Below are 22,553 nucleotides of genomic sequence, written 5' to 3'. Positions count from 1 at the left end.
GAGCACTGGGTGTTATATGTAAGTGATGAATCACTAAATTCTACTCTTGGAATCATTATTACACTATGTATTAACTAACTTAGATTTAATTAAAATTTTTTAAATTTTTAAAAATTTTTTATAAAGAAAATAATTTGATGAGAAAAATTAAAAGCCACAAAAATGTTAACACTCCTTGGCCTACACATACCACTCCTGGAAAGACAGCCCTCCTCCAGAAATTCATAAGACAGAAAAAGCAATGACATGAATATGTCAGCCTCCTCTGGGTTTTCCTAGCAACACAGACACAATTCTAGAACACAAGCTTCTACTTTGAGCATCAAATCCAGACACTGTATCTTACTCATTTTTGTATTTACAGAACCTATAATGGTATCTGCACTCTACAAATAGTTACTGAATGCCTACTATGTGACCATCAGTGAGTGAGGCATCAAGACAGAATTGTATAATCCATTCTCTGATATACCTCATTTCTCATGATTTTTGTAAAAAAAAAAATATCAAAAGTTCTACAGTCATTGTATGTGTAAAGTACTACAATCACAAAAGTCAAGAGAAATGAGGAGACCATATAACTAAGCCTTGGAAGTACAGAATATATTATGTAGCCATTTAACATTGTGATTATGAACTGTATAAAACATTATGAAAAATGGAGGTGCCTGAGTGACTTAATTGGTTAAGTGTCCAACTTCAGCTCAGGTCATGATCTCACGGTTCATGGGTTTGAGCCCTGCATCGGGCTCTGTGCTGACAGCTCGGAGCATGGAGCCTGCTTCAGATTCTGTGTCTCCTTCTCTCTCTGCCCCTCCCCAGCTCACACTCTATCTCTTTCTTAAAAATGAATAAACATTAAAAAAATTTTTTTAAACATTATGAAAAACTTTTATATTAATTGGAAAACTGTGTACCAAAATAAATCTGGGTTCTAGTCAAAAATATGCCAAAAGAAATGTGTATAAATGCATTGAAACAAACAGGAAAAAATAGTTTTCTAGAAAGTGGAATAAGTGGTCATTCATTTCCTCTTATTTTATTTACATTATTATGTTTATATCATTTGTGCTTCCAAAGAAATTTTAAATGAAAAGAAAAAAAATCACATTAAAAAAAGAAATAAATCCACCATTTGAGTGAGTTCTGCTGACTGATAGAAAGAAGAAAATATTCAGTGTCTAAGTCTATTTACCACCATTCTAACTAAAAGTCCCTATTAGAGGAAGCAACATACTCAACCATTCATTAATTCTACAAACACTTCCTGAGCATGAACAATGGGCCAGACATCTCCTGAGCATGAACAATGGGCCAGACATAGTGGAAGGCATTGGAGATACATAAGTGGATAACAGTCCCTGCCCTCAGAAGGCTCTTGATCTGAAGAATCACCATAGCAAAATTACATTTGGTAATGTATTTTAATAATTTCTGAGAAGACAAAATTCTCTAAATAATGGTTCATTTCATGGGTGGAAGACTCAGTGTGACAGAATGAGTATAATAGCTCACTGCCTCAAGTGTACCCATGGCCGCAGGGAGAAGATCTGCCACTGCTGCCAAGCAACAGCCTCCCCAAGACTCAAAAATCAGATACACCTGATTCTTACATCAGTTCTATCACAGTACAAAGTGACCTAGTCCATGCCTACACGTATGGCTCAGTAAACCTACAGATCTAATATCCTGGCTAACAGGGTGGCTATTTCACATTTGAAGGATGTTTGAATGCCTCATAATTCCAATACAGATTTACTGGATCTCACTGGATCCACCACAAACTCACTGGATCTCAAGTTTCATAAGGAAAAACCAAGATCACTACAATTTGTGTATCTCTATGTTGAGTTTTATTTTACCTTTTTTTTCCTAGTCTTTCTTTATTCCTATTCTTATCATGAATGGCCACATGTAGCACTAAAGAAAGATATAAATCTCAATTTCACTCAAACTCCTGGAACTATTAGAAGAATTAAAAGCAATATGAACTTCTAATTAGTGAACAAATTGATTCTCCACTGAGATCACCTCTGCTAGCTACCAAAATGGTTTTTCAATCAAAAGGTATCTCCTTCTAAACTGCAGACTATCTGAAGAACCACAAGTTAAACAAAAGAAAAGAAAAAAAAAGCCTCACCCAAAAATCAAGATCTCTCACTGTCTTCCTCATGGAACACAAATCCAACTTGAGGATTTTTTATTGCAACATGCTCACATTTCACTAAATGACTTCTTAGTGTGTATTTTATTATCTGTCATTTAAATAGTAAGAATAACACTTTTATCAATCACTCAGAAGTAATACAGTCAGCAGTTTATTAAATTAGAAATGTTATAAAGCACAGTGGATTCATTTGGGTTTCCTCCCCTTTTGTTTTATATTTTTCTAATTACCATTGTCATCACTGTGACCCTCACCATATTCAACATTTATTAAATAATTTATTAAACGTACCAGGACCTGGACACCATACAAAGCACATACACATATTAGGTCATTTCCTCCTCAAAGCTAGTCTATAAACATAAAGAGCTTAGGAACTGTTTAAGATCACACTAACAATAAGATCCCTATCTTTCTAACTTCAGAGCTCAGCCTCTTAACTATTAAGTTTCCTAGAGCTACTATTAAAAATTTTGCCACCAACTACATTGCTGAACACAATATACATTTATCCTCTCAGAGTCTGGAGACAGAAGTCCAAAATCAGTTCACTGGGCAGAAACCAAGATGTCAGCAGGGCTGCCCTCCCTCGGGAGACTACAGGGGAGAAGATACTTGCCTATTCCAGCTTCTGGTGGCTGCCAGCATTCCTTCTGTATTGCCACATCACTCTAGTCTTCAAGGCTAGCATCCTCAAATCTCTCTCAGCTCCATCTTCACATTGCCTTCTCCCATGTGTGTAGTCAAACCTCAAGGTCTTTAACTTAATTATACCAGTCATCTAAGGTAATATTCATAAATTCCTGGAATTAGGAGGTGTATATTTTAGAGGGCAGAGTCTGTTTTTCATCCTACCACAACCACTAAATTCTACTGATTCCCCAACTGATTCACTCATGAGTTCTTGGTGTGGAGATGAATCAGAGATACTCCAGAAAGATACCACAGGCAACAATACACACTCTCCTTTGAGACAAGTCAGCCATGCTGAAAGATAAACCAAAGACTTAGAACCAATAAAAACAAAGACGCATATGGACACACACTGGAGATCACCAAAACCAAACTCATTAGGTCTATAACAATATGTGAGCCCCAGTCTCCTTACTCTTTGTCCAGCGAATTTTCACAGAGCCACAAACAAATAAATCTTAGACCAATGTACCATTTCTTCAACAGGCCAGACTTTCTCATGCCTAGGGCCTTTTTTCATGCAATTTCTTAACTTTACACCTACTGAACTGCTACTCTCTTCCATGTTTTATCATCATACCTATAATGCCTCCGTCCCTGGTATTTGATTCATATTTCTTCAGTGCCACTAGTCATTGTACCTGCATTATATTGTATATGTATCTTCCTGGAGAATATAAAACCCTTTAGAACAAAGACTATCATCCTAATATCTGGCAGAAAGTTAGGTACAAATCCTAACACAATATGCATTAGAAAGAAGGAAGGAAAGGGAAAAGGATATCATAAGGAAAATAAAGAAGAAAGGGTCAGGAAGAGAAGGGAAAAGTAAATATTAAAGCTCAGGTTGTTTTAAGAGAACAGATGGAGATACAGCTCTTTCCAACACATATCTGTGAAAGTTCTGAAGACAGATTTTTCAAAAATGTCTGAAAAAGAGTACCAGAGAGCAAGTGCATGGACCTTTCGTGGTATGCTCTAAGCCCCAGAGTTCAGGGAAATGTTTCCAAAAGAAAGGTGTGCAGACTCCTCCATCAGAACCACTGCATCAGGATGTCTGTTAATTGGAGATTCCAAGGGCACCTCCTAGACCCCCTGAATCTGAATCATGGGACAATGAAGGCTAGGGTCAGCATTTAAAACAAGCTTCTGGGGTGATTCTGATGCCCACTAGAGTTCATCACAATCATCAGTGTTGTAGGAAAGATGGAGAAAGCCAAACAATGCCCTGCAGATTTTTTTTTCTTTTGGCTTGATTCCCAAAAACTGATACTGGACTCAATGACTATTTTCTTCTAAATTTAAAAATGAAAGTCCAGTTTCTAAAAAGACAAGGCAAGGTATGCAATATGTTCCAGGGAAAAAATGCCAAAACTCAGAGAGGGGATTTGGGAAACGTGCCAGGATGATTCAACACTGAGCCCGTCTAGATTATGAAGATATTTCTTTAATCAGCCTGGTCATAAGAATGATAGCCACAATTTGCCTGACACATCCAATCAATGACAGCATTATGCCAGTTTGAAGTTTTCTGTCATCCCGATTATTTTCCACTGACTTAAGTTCTTTTTGAAAGTGCTACAGAGCTTGAGAAATTATAAGGAATTCCCTGGTGTACCTTCCTGGAGTTATATCATAGATCTTATTGATCTTATGTTCTATTCTTCATTCCTCAAATTCCTTCTGAGAAATGATTTGTTACCAGCCTTCCTCAATCTTCTTATAAAATGTAATAGTCCATGCCAGGGTGCAACTAATCTCCTCTAACACTTCATCCCCATCACCGTCTCAGAGCCATAGATGCCTAGAGAAGATGACATCTGAGGAGGCGGCTCCTGTCTCCAGGCTTTGGACAATCAATCACTCTATCATCTTTTACTGTGTTCTTTTTTTCCGTCATTTTTACAGGACACATTTGCTTTTCAAGGATCAATATTCTATTTAACTTTCTGTGTACTACAAATCAAGTCTTCCAAAGGTGAAGAAAATGTTTCTGACTTTAAGGTTATCTTAAACCAGGTCCTAAGCCGAGCCCAATTAATGAGGCTCATCCTTGCAAATTCTAAGCAGAATCAGACTGCGACCTATGAGAGGCAAGTTGCATTTACTCCTTACTGTCACAGAAGATTGCTTTAACTAGATATTTTTAAATAATAAACCATAAATTAATCTAATTAGAGAATCTGTAAGTATTCAGAAGATGTAAAGTTGTGAGTTTTAAAGAAATAATTTCTTGGGGCGCCTGGGTGGCGCAGTCAGTTAAGCGTCCGACTTCAGCCAGGTCACGATCTCGCGGTCCGTGAGTTCGAGCCCCGCATCGGGCTCTGGGCTGATGGCTCGGAGCCTGGAGCATGCTTCCGATTCTGTGTCTCCCTCTCTCTCTGCCCCTCCCCCGTTCATGCTCTGTCTTTCTCTGTCCCAAAAATAAATAAACGTTGAAAAAAAAATTTAAAAAAAAAAGAAATAATTTCTTTTGCTCATTATTTCTTGCTATGGATGCTATAAAACACATTCAAGATCAGTAATTTTTCTATATGTAAAGACAGAATTATATTCACAGGATTATTTAAAACATTTAATATTTATTTCAATGAATTAAAATTAACAATTTGTCTATTTCACTTAGAAATTTTCTTACATGAAAAAATAAACCTTAATTCACTGTTATGATATACTATCATGGTAGTACCAGCCACGCATTTTAAGAGGACTTAGTTGAGAGGACTAAGAGAAACCTATTTTATGCATTTAAAATAACTTATTTTTAAATGTCCTCACAAATCTTAAGCAGGTCTCTTAAACCCCATGGACTGGACATGTTTCTGAATTAATTTCCACCTGGAAACCCACGGGATGAAAATTCTAACTGCGTGATAAATTAAGTTGCCAAGCAAAATGGATTAGTGATCAGTGAAATTGCCTGATAAACTGTCAGATCCATTTTGGATTGGGATTCATCCTCTTTCTCCGCCTGTTCATTAAGCTCCAAGTTCATGGCAACTCCAGTGACTGATTGCACATTAACAAGCTGTTTATGTGGGGAGGTGTAGCTAGCCTAGTCAACATTCCTATACTTACACATTCATTTAAACATAATTCTCTGGTAATTTATTCTGTTCACAATCCCAATGTGGAAAAATATACCTCTACCCTGAAGTTTAATTTTAGACACAACAGAGATGTGATGTGTCATAAAATTAAAACTTAACAAAGCACATCAGATTATACCTCAAGGTCAAAAGAAGCCTGGGAAATTTCATGCCATAAATCTGTTTCTTCAAAAAGTTACAAGAATGAGAAGAGTAGTGAGAAAGCTGCTGATAGAATGCCAAAATAAGATATTTATTTCTGTCCCTGTTATAAAGCAAATATTTGGCTGCTTCTATAACAAGAAAGCCAAACCATCTAAGAATGTTGAGAAATAAGTTTCAACCTTTCTTACCAAGTGGCCAAAACTTTCCTTTATATAACACCAAATTTAATAAACCACTTGTCAATCAAAATGCACCAAATTTGAACTATAAATAAAAATATTCTTCCTACTCAAGTATCGAGTACTAATTCTTTCCTTTTTAAGTATATAGAATTCTTCATAAAGGGACTTTTCACCAAACACAAACTTCACAAAAATCATTAAGTTCCTCTGAAACTGAAGTTTAATAGATTTATATTTCATTCAAATATGAAGATGTCTACTTTCTACTTTTTTCTAAGCTTTTTTTCTTCAATATTATTTATGAAGCCTAAATTTTATATGAATTAATGACTGGAATTCAGAAATCAATGCCACTTTTCCCTTTCCCTACACAAATAAACCAAGACCTTAATTAAGGAAAATTTAAGTTAAGCGACTGACTCTTGATTTCAGCTAAGGTTATGATCTCACAGTTTGTGAGTTCAAGCCCCGCATTCAGCCCTGTACTGGGCTTCATGCTATGTGGAGCCTGCTTGGGATTCATATTCTCCCTCTCTCTCTCCCCCTCTCTCTCTGCCCCTCCCATGCTCGCTCGCTCTCTCTCTCTCTCTCTCTCTCTCTCAAAACAAATGAACTTAAAAAAAATTTTTTTAATAAAATTTACGTTAACTAATAGCCAGATAACTACAATTACATTGCAGCAAAAGAACAGAATGAAGGTCATCCAAATGTTTTTCAGCCCACAAACAGAAACTTCCCATAACTCACAAATAAAGAAGTAATTTTTTAGAAATTAATTGACCAGTATATATAACAAAATATACACCTCCTTTAGTTAAAAATAATAGAAGTGTAGAGTTGCGGCAAGATGGCGGCTTAGGAGGACGCTGGGCTCACCGCACGTCCTGCTGATCACTTAGATTCCATCTACATCTGCCTAAATAACCCAGAAAACCGCCAGAGGATTAGCAGAACAGAGTCGCCAGAGCCAAACGCAGACGAGAGGCCCACGAAAGAGGGTAGGAAGGGCGGCGAGGCGGTGCGCGCTCCACGGACTGGCGGGAGGGAGCCGGGGCGGAGGGGCGGCTCGCCGGCCAAGCAGAGCCCCCGAGTCGGGCTTGCAAAAGCGGAGGGGCCGGGCGGACTGTGTTCCGACAGCAAGCGCGACTTAGCGTCTGGGAGGTCAGAAATTAACAGCTCTGCTCGGAAAGCAGGAAGGCTGGAGGACAAAGGGAGGGAGAGCTGCTGAGCCCCCTGACAACAGAGCTCAGTTTGGTGGGGAACAAAGGCGCTCGCCAGCGCCATTTCCCCCGCCCATCCCCCAGCCGAAATCCCAAAGGGAACCGGTTCCTGCCAGGGAACTTGCTCGCTCCGCGCAAACACCCAACTCTGCGCTTCTGCGGAGCCAAACCTCCGGCAGCGGATCTGACTCCCTCCCGCTGCCACAGGGCCCCTCCTGAAGTGGATCACCTAAGGAGAAGCGATCTAAGCCTGCCCCTCCTGCCCCCGAGCACCTTGCCTACCCACCCCAGCTAATACGCCAGATCCCCAGCATCACAAGCCTGGCAGAGTGCAAGTAGCCCAGACGAGCCACACCACCCCACAGTGAATCCCGCCCCTAGGAGAGGGGAAGAGAAGGCACACACCAGTCTGACTGTGGCCCCAGCGGTGGGCTGGGGGCAGACATCAGGTCTGACTGCGGCCCCGCCCACCAACTCCAGGTATACACCACAGCACAGGGGAAGTGCCCTGCAGGTCCTCACCACGCCAGGGACTATCCAAAATGACCAAGCGGAAGAACTCCCCTCAGAAGAATCTCCAGGAAATAACAACAGCTAATGAGCTGATCAAAAAGGATTTAAATAATATAACAGAAAGTGAATTTAGAATAATAGTCATAAAATTAATCGCTGGGCTTGAAAACAGTATACAGGACAGCAGAGAATCTCTTGCTACAGAGATCAAGGGACTAAGGAACAGTCACGAGGAGCTGAAAAACGCTTTAAACGAAATGCATAACAAAATGGAAACCACCACAGCTCGGCTTGAAGAGGCAGAGGAGAGAATAGGTGAACTAGAAGATAAAGTTATGGAAAAAGAGGAAGCTGAGAAAAAGATAAAAAAAATCCAGGAGTATGAGGGGAAAATTAGAGAATTAAGTGATACACTAAAAAGAAATAATATACGCATAATTGGTATCCCAGAGGAGGAAGAGAGAGGGAAAGGTGCTGAAGGGGTACTTGAAGAAATGATAGCTGAGAACTTCCCTGAACTGGGGAAGGAAAAAGGCATTGAAATCCAAGAGGCACAGAGAACTCCCTTCAGACGTAACTTGAATCGATCTTCTGCACGACCTATCATAGTGAAACTGGCAAAATACAAGGATAAAGAGAAAATTCTGAAAGCAGCAAGGGGTAAACGTGCCCTCACATATAAAGGGAGACCTATAAGACTCGTGACTGATCTCTCTTTTGAAACTTGGCAGGCCAGAAAGAATTGGCAAGAGATTTTCAGGGTGCTAGACAGGAAAAATATGCAGCCAAGAATCCTTTATCCAGCAAGTCTGTCATTTAGAATAGAAGGAGAGATAAAGGTCTTCCCAAACAAACAAAAACTGAAGGAATTTGTCACCACTAAACCAGCCCTACAAGAGATCCTAAGGGGGACCCTGTGAGACAAAGTCCCAGAGACATCACTATAAGCATAAAACATACAGACATCACAATGACTCTAAACCCGTATCTTTCTATAATAACACTGAATGTAAATGGATTAAATGCGCCAACCAAAAGACATAGGGTATCAGAATGGATAAAAAAACAAGACCCATCTATTTGCTGTCTACAAGAGACTCATTTTAGACCTGAGGACACCTTTAGATTGAGAGTGAGGGGATGGAGAACTATTTATCATGCGACTGGAAGCCAAAAGAAAGCTGGAGTAGCCATACTTATATCATACAAACTAGACTTTAAATTAAAGGCTGTAACAAGAGATGAAGAAGGACATTATATAATAGTTACAGGGTCTATCCATCAGGAAGAGCTAACAATTATCAATGTCTATGCACCGAATACCGGAGCCCCCAAATATATAAAACAATTACTCATAAACATAAGCAACCTTATTGATAAGAATGTGGTAATTGCAGGGGACTTTAATACACCACTTACAGAAATGGATAGATCATCTAGACACACGGTCAATAAAGAAACAAGGGCCCTGAATGAGACATTGGATGAGATGGACTTGACAGATATATTTAGAACTCTGCATCCCAAAGCAACAGAATATACTTTCTTCTCGAGTGCACATGGAACATTCTCCAAGATAGATCATATACTGGGTCACAAAACAGCCCTTCATAAGTTTACAAGAATTGAAATTATACCATGCTTACTTTCAGACCACAATGCCATGAAGCTTGAAATCAACCACAGGAAAAAGTCTGGAAAACCTCCAAAAGCATGGAGGTTAAAGAACACCCTACTAACGAATGAGTGGGTCAACCAGGCAATTAGAGAAGAAATTTAAAAAATATATGGAAACAAACGAAAATGAAAATACAACAATCCAAACGCTTTGGGACGCAGCGAAGGCAGTCCTGAGAGGAAAATACATTGCAATCCAGGCCTATCTCAAGAAACAAGAAAAATCCCAAATACAAAATCTAACAGCACACCTAAAGGAACTAGAAGCAGAACAGCAAAGGCAGCCTAAGCCCAGCAGAAGAAGAGAAATAATAAAGATCAGAGCAGAAATAAACAATATAGAATCTAAAAAAACTGTAGAGCAGATCAACGAAACCAAGAGTTGGTTTTTTGAAAAAATAAACAAAATTGACAAACCTGTAGCCAGGCTTCTCAAAAAGAAAAGGGAGATGACCCAAATAGATAAAATCATGAATGAAAATGGAATTATTACAACCAATCCCTCAGAGATACAAACAATTATCAGGGAATACTATGAAAACTTATATGCCAACAAATTGGACAACCTGGAAGAAATGGACGAATTCCTGAACACCCACACGCTTCCAAAACTCAATCAGGAGGAAATAGAAAGCTTGAACAGACCCATAACCAGCAAAGAAATTGAATCGGTTATCAAAAATCTCCCAAAAAATAAGAGTCCAGGACCAGATGGCTTCCCAGGGGAGTTCTACCAGACGTTTAAAGCAGAGATAATACCTATCCTTCTCAAGCTATTCCAAGAAATAGAAAGGGAAGGAAAACTTCCAGACTCATTCTATGAAGCCAGTATTACTTTGATTCCTAAACCAGACAGAGACCCAGTAAAAAAAGAGAACTACAGGCCAATATCCCTGATGAATATGGATGCAAAAATTCTCAATAAGATACTAGCAAATCGAATTCAACGGCATATAAAAAGAATTATTCACCATGATCAAGTGGGATTCATTCCTGGGATGCAGGGATGGTTCAACATTCGCAAATCAATCAACGTGATACATCACATTAACAAAAAAAGAGAGAAGAACCATATGATCCTGTCAATCGATGCAGAAAAGGCCTTCGACAAAATCCAGCACCCTTTCTTAATAAAAACCCTTGAGAAAGTCGGGATAGAAGGAACATACTTAAAGATCATAAAAGCCATTTATGAAAAGCCCACAGCTAACATCATCCTCAACGGGGAAAAACTGAGAGCTTTTTCCCTGAGATCAGGAACACGACAAGGATGCCCACTCTCACCGCTGCTGTTTAACATAGTGCTGGAAGTTCTAGCATCAGCAATCAGACAACAAAAGGAAATCAAAGGCATCAAAATTGGCAAAGATGAAGTCAAGCTTTCGCTTTTTGCAGATGACATGATATTATACATGGAAAATCCGATAGACTCCACCAAAAGTCTGCTAGAACTGATACAGGAATTCAGCAAAGTTGCAGGATACAAAATCAATGTACAGAAATCAGTTGCATTCTTATACACTAACAATGAAGCAACAGAAAGACAAATAAAGAAACTGATCCCATTCACAATTGCACCAAGAAGCATAAAATACCTAGGAATAAATCTAACCAAAGATGTAAAGGATCTGTATGCTGAAAACTATAGAAAGCTTCTGAAGGAAATTGAAGAAGATTTAAAGAAATGGAAAGACATTCCCTGCTCATGGATTGGAAAAATAAATATTGTCAAAATGTCAATACTACCCAAAGCTATCTACACATTCAATGCAATCCCAATCAAAATTGCACCAGCATTCTTCTCGAAACTAGAACAAGCAATCCTAAAATTCATATGGAACCACAAAAGGCCCCGAATAGCCAAAGGAATTTTGAAGAAGAAGACCAAAGCAGGAGGCATCACAATCCCAGACTTTAGCCTCTACTACAAAGCTGTCATCATCAAGACAGCATGGTATTGGCACCAAAACAGACACATAGACCAATGGAATAGAATAGAAACCCCAGAACTAGACCCACAAACGTATGGCCAACTCATCTTTGACAAAGCAGGAAAGAACATCCAATGGAAAAAAGACAGCCTCTTTAACAAATGGTGCTGGGAGAACTGGACAGCAACATGCAGAAGGTTGAAACTAGACCACTTTCTCACACCATTCACAAAAATAAACTCAAAATGGATAAAGGACCTCAATGTGAGACAGGAAACCATCAAAACCTTAGAGGACAAAGCAGGAAAAGACCTCTCTGACCTCAGCCGTAGCAATCTCTTACTCGACACATCCCCAAAGGCAAGGGAATTAAAAGCAAAAGTGAATTACTGGGACCTTATGAAGATAAAAAGCTTCTGCACAGCAAAGGAAACAACCAACAAAACTAAAAGGCAACCAACGGAATGGGAAAAGATATTCGCAAATGACATATCGGACAAAGGGCTAGTATCCAAAATCTATAAAGAGCTCACCAAACTCCACACCCGAAAAACAAATAACCCAGTGAAGAAATGGGCAGAAAACATGAATAGACACTTCTCTAAAGAAGACATCCGGATGGCCAACAGGCACATGAAAAGATGTTCAGCGTCGCTCCTTATCAGGGAAATACAAATCAAAACCACACTCAGGTATCACCTCACGCCAGTCAGAGTGGCCAAAATGAACAAATCAGGAGACTATAGATGCTGGAGAGGATGTGGAGAAACGGGAACCCTCTTGCACTGTTGGTGGGAATGCAAATTGGTGCAGCCGCTCTGGAAAGCAGTGTGGAGGTTCCTCAGAAAATTAAAAATAGACCTACCCTATGACCCAGCAATAGCACTGCTAGGAATTTATCCAAGGGATACAGGAGCACTGATGCATAGGGCCACTTGTACCCCAATGTTCATAGCAGCACTCTCAACAATAGCCAAATTATGGAAAGAGCCTAAATGTCCATCAACTGATGAATGGATAAAGAAATTGTGGTTTATATACACAATGGAATATTACATGGCAATGAGAAAAAATGAAATATGGCCTTTTGTAGAAACGTGGATGGAACTGGAGAGTGTGATGCTAAGTGAAATAAGCCATACAGAGAAAGACAGATACCATATGGTCTCACTCTTATGTGGATCCTGAGAAACTTAACAGGAACCCATGGGGGAGGGGAAGGAAAAAAAAAAAAAAAGAGGTTAGAATGGGAGAGAGCCAAAGCATAAGAGACTGTTAAAAACTGAGAACAAACTGAGGGTTGATGGGGGGTGGGAGGGAGGAGAGGGTGGGTGATGGGTATTGAGGAGGGCACCTTTTGGGATGAGCACTGGGTGTTGTATGGAAACCAATTTGTCAATAAATTTCAGAAAAAAAAAATAATAGAAGTGTACACCAAAAAAATTTTTAATTTTACTGTATAATTTAAAAAAAAGAGCATGGAGAATTCCAAATAAGGTTGCATACAAGCATGAGATAGCCTCTAGGCCTCATGAAATGTCATTCGGCACCATTATAAATTTCAGCTTTTAATTAGATTTAACTATAATCAACTTTTGACAAGTCATGCATTTATAAGAATTAAACTATAGCAGAAGATATTTGTGTTTATTGTTAACTACCAGTTGAATTAGAATTTCCCCATGTCCCTTATCCTAATGTAAGCACAGCTGCTTACCCTCCCAGGGGACTGGTTTCATCCTCCAGTCTCAGTTCAATTGGCTCGGTCCACATGAAAAGTAGCATTAAGAAAGCTTAGTCTTAGTCTAGCTTCTGAAGCTGGGATGCTTTCAGTAAATGTCAAGACTCGCTTTACAAAGCAGGATTATCCTAGCTTATATGGCACCTAGGAAACTCCACCCATTCCAGCCCCAGGAGTGTGCTCTGAAATTTTCTTGCCTAGAATAAAGGCTCCAAGTTTAAGAGAAACTATACTTGGTGACCTCCAAGAACCAAAGCCATACCACAAAATGTACACAGTGCCAAGTGTTATGCTAAATCCTAAGTACCACTTACTCTGAAAGTAAAATAAACCATTTCTCTTTCATTTTAATGAAATTCAGTGCCTGTCTCTGTCCCCACCATCTTGAATCTCAGGAAGAGAGGCAGTGGCATTGAAGTTGAGCTATTAGGCTCAGCTGAGAAACATTCAGTACTATTTTCTTCAAGCCTCCAACTAACCCAACCTCACCCATTGCCTCCTGGCTACCGCCAGCAAGTTACATGTACCATATTGGTGCCAATAAAATAATATAGGTATAATTTTGCTTTCTATTTCAGAAGGTAATAACAAAAGTTATGGTCTTAGTCTTCAAAGAAATGTTAGTTAAAACAATGAAATGCAATTCTAAGGCACAGATTTTTTTTAAAGTCATCAAATTTAGAGGTGCCTTGGTGGCTCAGTCAGTTGAACATTCAACTTCGGCTCAGGTCATGACCTCATGGTTCATGGGTTCAAGCCCCACATCAGGGTCTGTGCTGACAGCTCAGAACCTGGAGCCTGCTTTGGATTCTGTGTCTCCCTCTCTCCCTGCCCCTCCCCTGCTCACACTCTGTCTCTCAAAAAATAAATAAACGATTAAAAAAATTTAAGTCATCAAACTAGTATTTAAGTCATCAAATTAGTACTCATAAATGAGAGATATAAATTCATTTAACCTTTGCACAGAGCTATTTGGTTACATATATTTAAAAACTTCATACTTCCATTATTTCACTTCAAAGAATTAATTCCAAGGTAATGAATAATCAAAGATTTTTACAAAGATTTACCTGCTAGGAATGTTTGTCTCAGCCTGAATATAACAGTAAAAAACTTGAAACAAACTCAATATCCAACATTGAGAGGACAGTTAAATACTCATGTGTATGATTAAATATGATACAGCTATTTAAAATTACACATAAAAATAACCATAATAGTAAAAAAATAAAAAAATTAAGCAGTATTTTGTAAAATTCAAAATACATCTATGAAATGAAAAGAACCTGACACATAAACACTAAACTGAAAAATTATAATGTTTTATTCTTCTTTATATTTTATATTTTCCTTGAATATTAGGGCACATTCCTTCCATAATCAGACCCCAACAAAATCTCTAATAATATTTTTTAATCCAGTTAACTAGTATGTGTGACAAACAAAATATAAGTTTTCCTATATGCATTGAAAAATTCTCAGAAAAAAAAAATATCTGAAAACAGAACAAATGCCCAAGCAACCTCTACCACTTTCTCTATCATTTTTTTTTTAATTTTAGTCTCTCAAAGTCCTCTGAGGACTGTGTTACTAATTAATTCCTAGAGTTATTCATCTAAAAGTATAGCAGAGGTCAAAAATAGAAGATGAAAACTCAGAGGGAATTTATTGACAGCCATCCATCCCCTTGGCAATTATTTTCTTTTCACAATTATCTTCTGATTCCTTGTAAGTTTAATGTTTAGTTTTGTTCTACAAATTCCTTCAGAAAAAAACTATAGATCAAAAAAACAAAGAAGTGATAAGTCAAAGAGTAGAAATATTTTGAAAAATATGCTAGGATGCAGAATTAACAAATAAAAAATGATTCACATCACAATGCCTCCTTTCACTGCATCCTCACAGTATTGAATTTTTAATCTTATTTTTATAAGGCATTTCTTTGTGTTTTTTTTTAAGTTCCATGTTCACATTCCTAAGCAGGTTTTCTACTAGACATTTGTCTTTTTTGAGGAAAGCTTATACTTATTATTATTTTATTATTACTATAACAAGAGTAAACCTTTGTCATATATGTTTCTAATCTTTCTTTCCAATTTGACATTTACTTTCCAAATATATTTATGGTATGACTTTCTCTTGAAGCATTCAAGAATATTTATGTTGGGGCACCCAAGTGGCTCAGTGGATTAAGCATCTGCTCTCTATCTCTGCTCAGGTAATGATCTCATAGTTCACAAACTCAAGCCCCATGCCAGGCTCTGCACTGACACCACAAAGTAGGCTTGGAATTCTCTCTCTCCTTCTCTCTCTGTACCTCCTCCGCTCGCGTGCTCCCTCTCTTGCATGCTCTCTGTCTCTCTGTCTCTGTCTCTGTCTCTGTCTCTCTCTCTTTCTCTCTCTCTCTCTCTCAGAATAAATAAACATTTTTTTTAATTTTTTTTTGAACGTTTATTTATTTTTGGGACAGAGAGAGACAGAGCATGAACGGGGGAGGGGCAGAGAGAGAGGGAAACACAGAATCGGAAACAGGCTCCAGGCTCTGAGCCATCAGCCCAGAGCCCGACGCGGGGCTCGAACTCTGGGACCGCGAGATCGTGACCTGGCTGAAGTCGGACACTTAACCGACTGCGCCACCCAGGCGCCCCTAATAAACATTTTTTAAAAAGGAATATTTGTGTTGTCAAGTTCTTCAGTCTTTCTCAATGGTTCCTTTCTTTGTTAGTGAATTCAGAGTGGTTTTTCCCACCCACAGGTAAGACACAATCCCTTATATTTTCTTCTATCTTTTAAGTGGTTTCTTTAATTGCTATTAAACCCCACACAGAATTTGTATTTATGAAAGGTGTGAAGTAGTGATGTATATTTTTTTCATTATTATAGCTTTCACATATGTATTTTAATTTGGAATTGTGTGACTCCTCCCCCAACTTCTGCCATTTATCTGTCTTTTCAGGTATTTCTTGGCAAATCTCATCCTGTTGTTTTACTAGATAAATTTTAGAATTATTTTGTCAATTTCAAAATTAAAAAAAACAACTATCACCAGAACAAAATCTCAAAAATATCAATGGAATTTTTATTAGAAATCTAGATTACTCCAAGAGTTTGACATTTTTAACATACTACATCTTCCAATCTAGGAATGGTGATGGTTGTTAGATTTATTTAAATATGTTTTTCCCAGTACTTCCTGTTTTCTGTCTATCCTTACACTAGAAAAAGATCCTTATAGCTGGAGGCTCACACTTAAACATGTAGCCAAGGTTAAGAATTCATCTCAAAAAATGGTTCTTTATGGGGAAGCTGGGTGTCTTAGTTGGTTAAGCATCTGACTTCGGTTCAGGTCATGACCTCACTGCTCATGGGTTAGAGCCCCACATCAGACTCTATGCTGACAGCTCAAAGTCTGGAGCCTGCTTCAGATTCTGTGTCTCCCTCTCTCTCTACCCTTACCCCACTCATGCTCTCTCTCTCTCTAAAAAGTAAATAAACATTTTAAAAAATGGTTCCTTCCACACCTGTCTATTCAAACCTATCCCACAGCTATCCACATTGGAGATTTTGAAACTTTTCAGCAATTCTGGCATAGCATAGGAGGGGAAGTGAAGGGAAAGATTGATGTATAGTAATTCTTTCCCCTTTGTCTATATAGATATCTATTCACAAAAATACACACACACACACACACACACACACACACACACACACAAATATGTAAGAATGTTCACTAAAGTACTAATAATCCCAAACTGGAAATTACTGCAACCCCCATCAATAGTAGATTGATAGAGAAATAGTGACACAGTCACAAAAAATAGTGACATAGTCAAAAATGAAATATTAGATAACAATAAAAAATGATCTATATGTATATACAACAACATAGATAAATCTTACATATATAACAGTGAACTAAAAAAGAGCCAAATATCAAAGAACATATATGATATGGTCCCAATTATATGAAATGCAAAAAAAAAATCAAAAGTAATATATACTACTGGAAGCCAGAGCAGTAAATATACTATCCTACACTGACTACAAAACATTAGGGAGTACTAAGGGTTCTTCCAACATACTGGTAATGTTCTGCTTTTTAATCTGGATGGGGTTTCACTGAGCTGTACACTTATGTGTGTGTGTGTTTGTGTCTATTATTACTCAATAAACTGTTACAAGAAAAACATACAATACAGAAATTCAATAAAGAATAAAACTTAACTGCTTTGCTAGCAGAGATGAAATTTATATTAAATTAAGCAGTTGCTATCAATTCTGTCCTAAAATATTTCTGAGAGTAAATGAACTTATTTTCTCAATGATCGAGATTCTAATTTCAAATATGCCTTATTTGGGTTTTACTAAATGAATACATAAAATAACATTTATTTTAAGCAAATGGAGATGATTATTTAAGGAAACTTCTATAAACTAAAATTTCTTCCTTCATATGCAGTCCCAGTACCTGATTTACCTGTGTAGATATTGAGATATTCTACATCAACTTTTCTTTTAAATTATACCCAGCTATTAAATTATCATCTATCCAATTGTGTCACTATCTCAATTTTTAGACAATTATGACATTCACAATTGATACAGTAAAAAAAAATCACTAAAGTAAGCTAAAACAATTATTCTAAACCATTAGTTCACAAAAATTACCAACAATGTTTTAAAACTTGGAATTTAACATAAAAGCCTCAGAATTGGACAACTTTTCCTTGACAAAATTCAAGTGAATAGTATAACAACTAAAGTTATGGACACATAGGACAAACCCATTTAGTTGGTAGTATATATCTGTGCATAAGATTTGAAAAACATGCATCATTTCCTTGTGACATTCGTAGAAAAAATCAGTTTTCTGATATTGTAACCAACCAGTATAATTCTGCTGCCATTTACTGAGTATGTGTCTACATACTAGGCACTATGTGAAGTGTTTTGTATATGTTATCTGTTGATTTTCACAACAGCCCTAGGAAGCAGTAATAGGAATAGATAGTAACAGGACTATCTCCATCTTACCAATGAACAAACTAAGGCTCAGAAAGGCTACATAATTTACTGAAGGTCTTTTGGTCAAGAAGTTAAAGAGACACATTTAACATAATGATTGTTCTCAGGGTGCCTGGGTGGCTCAGTCAGTTAAGCATCAGACACAGTTTCATCAGCTTGAGCCAAAGAGCCTGCTTGGGATCCTCTCTCTCTCTGCCTCTCTCTGCCCCTCCCCCACTCATGCTGTCTTTGTCTCTCTCAAAATAAATAAATTTAAAAAATAAAATAAGAAATAAAATAATGATTTCTCTGACTCCAAGCCCTCCATGATTAACTACCATGTAAATATAGGGGCATGCTGGGGTAGGGACAGGAAGAACTAAAATAAACAAATCAATCTTCTTCATTTTCCACTTTAAAAAATCCTATTTATGGTGAACTGAATTCATCTTTGGCCAATCATAACCCATTAGACTTAGAGAATTAACTCCTTTTCATGACACAATTCACAAATGAATAACAATTATATTGCCTATAAAATATTTTTCTAAGATTATAGTACAAGTAAAATTGTCTCTAATGATATACTGAACCATAAGTTAGATTAATGTGTTCTACCCTGAGCTTTAGCAAGAACCACAACGCTTTGACCAATAGCCTTAATACAAAATTATACAAGGACACAGTCACAGTAAATAGATCATCCTATACTCTGCTATATACAAAAACCTGTACATGAATCTCCATAGCAGCTCTATTGGTTATAGCAAAATACTTCAGAGAACCCAGAGGTCCTACAATGGGTGGAAGGCTCAGCAAACGGGTATAACCATGTAAGGGACCACTACTCCGAAATAAAAAGGAATGAACTACTGACACATGCAACAATCTGAATGGACCTCAAGGGCTTTATATTTAGTGAAAACCATCAATCTCAAAAGGTTACATGCTGTATGATTCCATTGATATAATATTCTTAAAATGACAAAAGTAAAGGAATGAATAATGAGAGTGGAGAGTGGGAAGGGGAGGGCAAAGAGGTGGATACTATAAAATAGGAAGTTCTTTCAAGATAATCAAACAGTTCTGTATCTTGATTATAGTAATGGTTACATGAATCTATAAATGGGATAAGACTGCAGGGAACTATACACACACACATGAATGCAGGTAAAAAAAATAGGTGAAAACTGAATAAGGTCTACAGTCTAGTTATAATATACCAATGTCAATTTCCTGGTTTTGATATTGTACTACAGCTATATCATGTCACCATCGGGGGAGGCTTACACAGGTGAAGGTGAAGGGTACACAGGTCTCTATGTACTTTTTTTTTTTAAGTTTATTTATTTATTTTCCAAGTGAGAGACAGAAGGAGAGAGAAAGAGAGAGAGAGAGAGGGAGAAAGCAAGCAGAGAAGGGGCAGAAAGAGGAAGACAAAGAGAATCCCAAGCAGGCTCTGCACCACCATTGAGAACCCAATGCAGGGCTCAACCTCATCGTGAACAGCGAGATCATGACGTGCGCCAATGTCAGATGCTTAACCGACTGAGCCACCCAGGTGTTCCCACTCTTTGTACTCTCTTTGCAATTTCCTATAATTATCTCAACATAAAAAGTTTAAACAAAAAATGACCCTGGGTATGAGAACTTGAATTTGAACCTGGGTCTGCCTCACTCTAAAACTTGTGCTACTGCCCTGTATACCTTACTGCCTACAAAATTTGTTCTGTTAAAATATACCAAACATGCATTAATTCCTACAGAGAAGAATAAAATACATAGGAGGCATAGGAGGCTCATCCTGGGTCACATTTAAAGAAATCTAAGGAAGTTCAAGGAGTACTTTATTAGGAAAAAGTTTAAATATCAAATCATTTCATTCATGGCAAATAATCCCTGGTGTTCCAACGAACTAATACAACATGAACGTGGGAAGATAACCTTTAGAAGTTTGATAGGAAGTGATGTCTGGGCTGCTTTGGCACCCTGACTGGGGGGGTGGGGGGAGGGGGGCACTGCCTCTCATTCCCCTCTCACTAGAGGCAGCTCTGAAGTCTCCTGCCATGTTGCCTTGTTCACTTGAAAGAATAAAATGCTGTTCCTCTCTTTACACACCAGGCAAACAAACTGCACAGCAGAAAGCTGTAAATAGAGTCATTACACTGTACATTTGGCATCTCTTTTCCATATACCCAGGAACTTCCTAATGAGTTTGTCCTTGTGAGATGCAGAACATGGCCAAATTATATAATCTCAGCCAGAGAGGTGAGCTAAAGGTGCCAAATGGTTTTTGGGAGTGAGTGAAAGTTACTGCCTCCCTTCATATTAATTCATCAAACCCTTGTACACAGCTATGTGGCAGCTATGAAAAAATTATGCATACAGGGAAGGACAAGAATCAAAATAGTGATAGGATGTTCTTTTTCTATTAGAGATGTTTTCCTGTTTAGCACCATTTTATTCTATTTCAGTAAAAATTATCCCATAATTATTTTTGAATGTCTATTTATTTTTTAGAGAGAACATGTGCTAGAGTGGGGGAGGGGCAGAGCCAGAGGGAGACAGAGGATCTGAAGTCAGCTCTGCACTGACAACAGAGAGCCCGATGAGGGGCTCAATCCCATGAGCCATGAAATCATGACCTGAGCCAAAGTTGGACACTTAACTGACTGAGCCACCCAGGAGCCCCACCCCATAATTATTTTTATTAATTGATCAAATAATTCATTTTTAAAATCAGAGCCAAATTGTTTCAGTATATCAAGTCCTCAATGCTGAATGTGCAATTGCTCAGAGGTGCTTTGTAGCATATGGTTCAATTGCACGTAGTTCAACTTAACACATATACAGTATCAAGTGTTTATTAAGAACATAATGGCATGACATCGCTTTGGAGGGTGACACAAAAAAATGAAAAGACACCATTCTATAGTCTCAAGGGGGAGCTACACATGTACACAATTAACAAAACCCAAGAAAAACCATAATTGCTGCTATTATTAAGCCATCACTTCCTACTGTGCCAACGTGGCAAATCCAATGTAATGTTAATAACAAGAAAGAAACTCAAGAGTTATCTTCAGGTATTTAAGAAGAAAATACACATCACTAGTTGTACTCCACAGAACAGAACTAGGATTAACAGCTAGAAATTACAAGAATATACAGGAAGGTTGGTGTTATATATACATAAAAGCTTTTAAATTTTTTTAAATTAAAGCTTACATATGTATAGGATTTAGAGCATAATAAATCATTAATGACTTAATAGCTACAATAATATCTGATTAAACCTCTGTACTGGAAAGGAGTTCATGGGATTCTTTCTAAGGGCATGTCTTCCCCAGACGCCCCATAGATCAGAGAAAAGCATCTTGATACCCAGGGCTACAAATGAACAGTCCACAGAGACTAGATATAAGGGAGACTTGTAGCCTATGAGGTGGCATGAAGATGTAATTCTATCCAAAATAAGTGATTCATATTGAGTGGTGATTAAATGACCAAGGCTGATCCCCTCTCATGAAGGTTTTGCATTTGAGAGATGCAGCAGAGGAGAAAGGGATCACAGAGGAATCAGAAGAAGAGAAAAAGAAAAAACAGCTCTGACTATGGCAAAGCAAATTACAGTACAAAGCAACCGACAGCCAATTCTAAGGGAATAACAAGCTGACTAGACTCCCAGACTTCCTGCTAGAAGTCTATCTATCTCCTAAACAACATTCCAGATCTCTGTGAGATCCTTCTGTTCACCCACCAAAGCATGTTCCTACTATCCTGTGTGAATTTATTCATCACCAGAGGAAACTTCAAGACAATGTTGAATTTCACATGAACCCTGTACTCCTGGAAAACAGAGACTGCCAAAAAATTACCCCTCACCCTTTTGTGTTCGAGGAAACAGCTTACCAGCACAGAAATATGCTCCCCGTGTGACTGAGATAAAACTCATGGATGATCCCTTGTAACCTATGACAAGACAAAGACACATCTTCCAAATTCCCATTCTTTCACTCATAAATGATTAGCTGAACTGTTTGTCCATATTGACCATTCTGATTGGTCAACAGCTCTTAACTGGAGTTGACCAAACTTTAGTAAGGCTTTTCTCCTTCTTTCAAGTCCCTGGACTTTGACCCATCCTTGAGCAATGGAAGGTAAACAATCC

The 22,553-nt window shown here is 38.0% G+C and overlaps 1 protein-coding gene across 1 annotated transcript in view; it reads right to left on the bottom strand.

Annotated features, from left to right (window-relative positions):
• MACROD2 (mono-ADP ribosylhydrolase 2) overlaps nt 1-22,553 on the bottom strand; it is a 2,047,020-nt gene that overhangs the window by 1,952,813 nt on the left and 71,654 nt on the right. The gene's annotated exons all lie outside the window — the stretch shown is intronic.

Source organism: Prionailurus bengalensis, chromosome A3, assembly GCF_016509475.1.
Source record: "Prionailurus bengalensis isolate Pbe53 chromosome A3, Fcat_Pben_1.1_paternal_pri, whole genome shotgun sequence".
Taxonomy (NCBI): Eukaryota; Metazoa; Chordata; class Mammalia; order Carnivora; family Felidae; genus Prionailurus; species Prionailurus bengalensis.
Note: the sequence above shows the minus strand (reverse complement) of the source record. Positions and strands in the feature narration are given on the sequence as shown.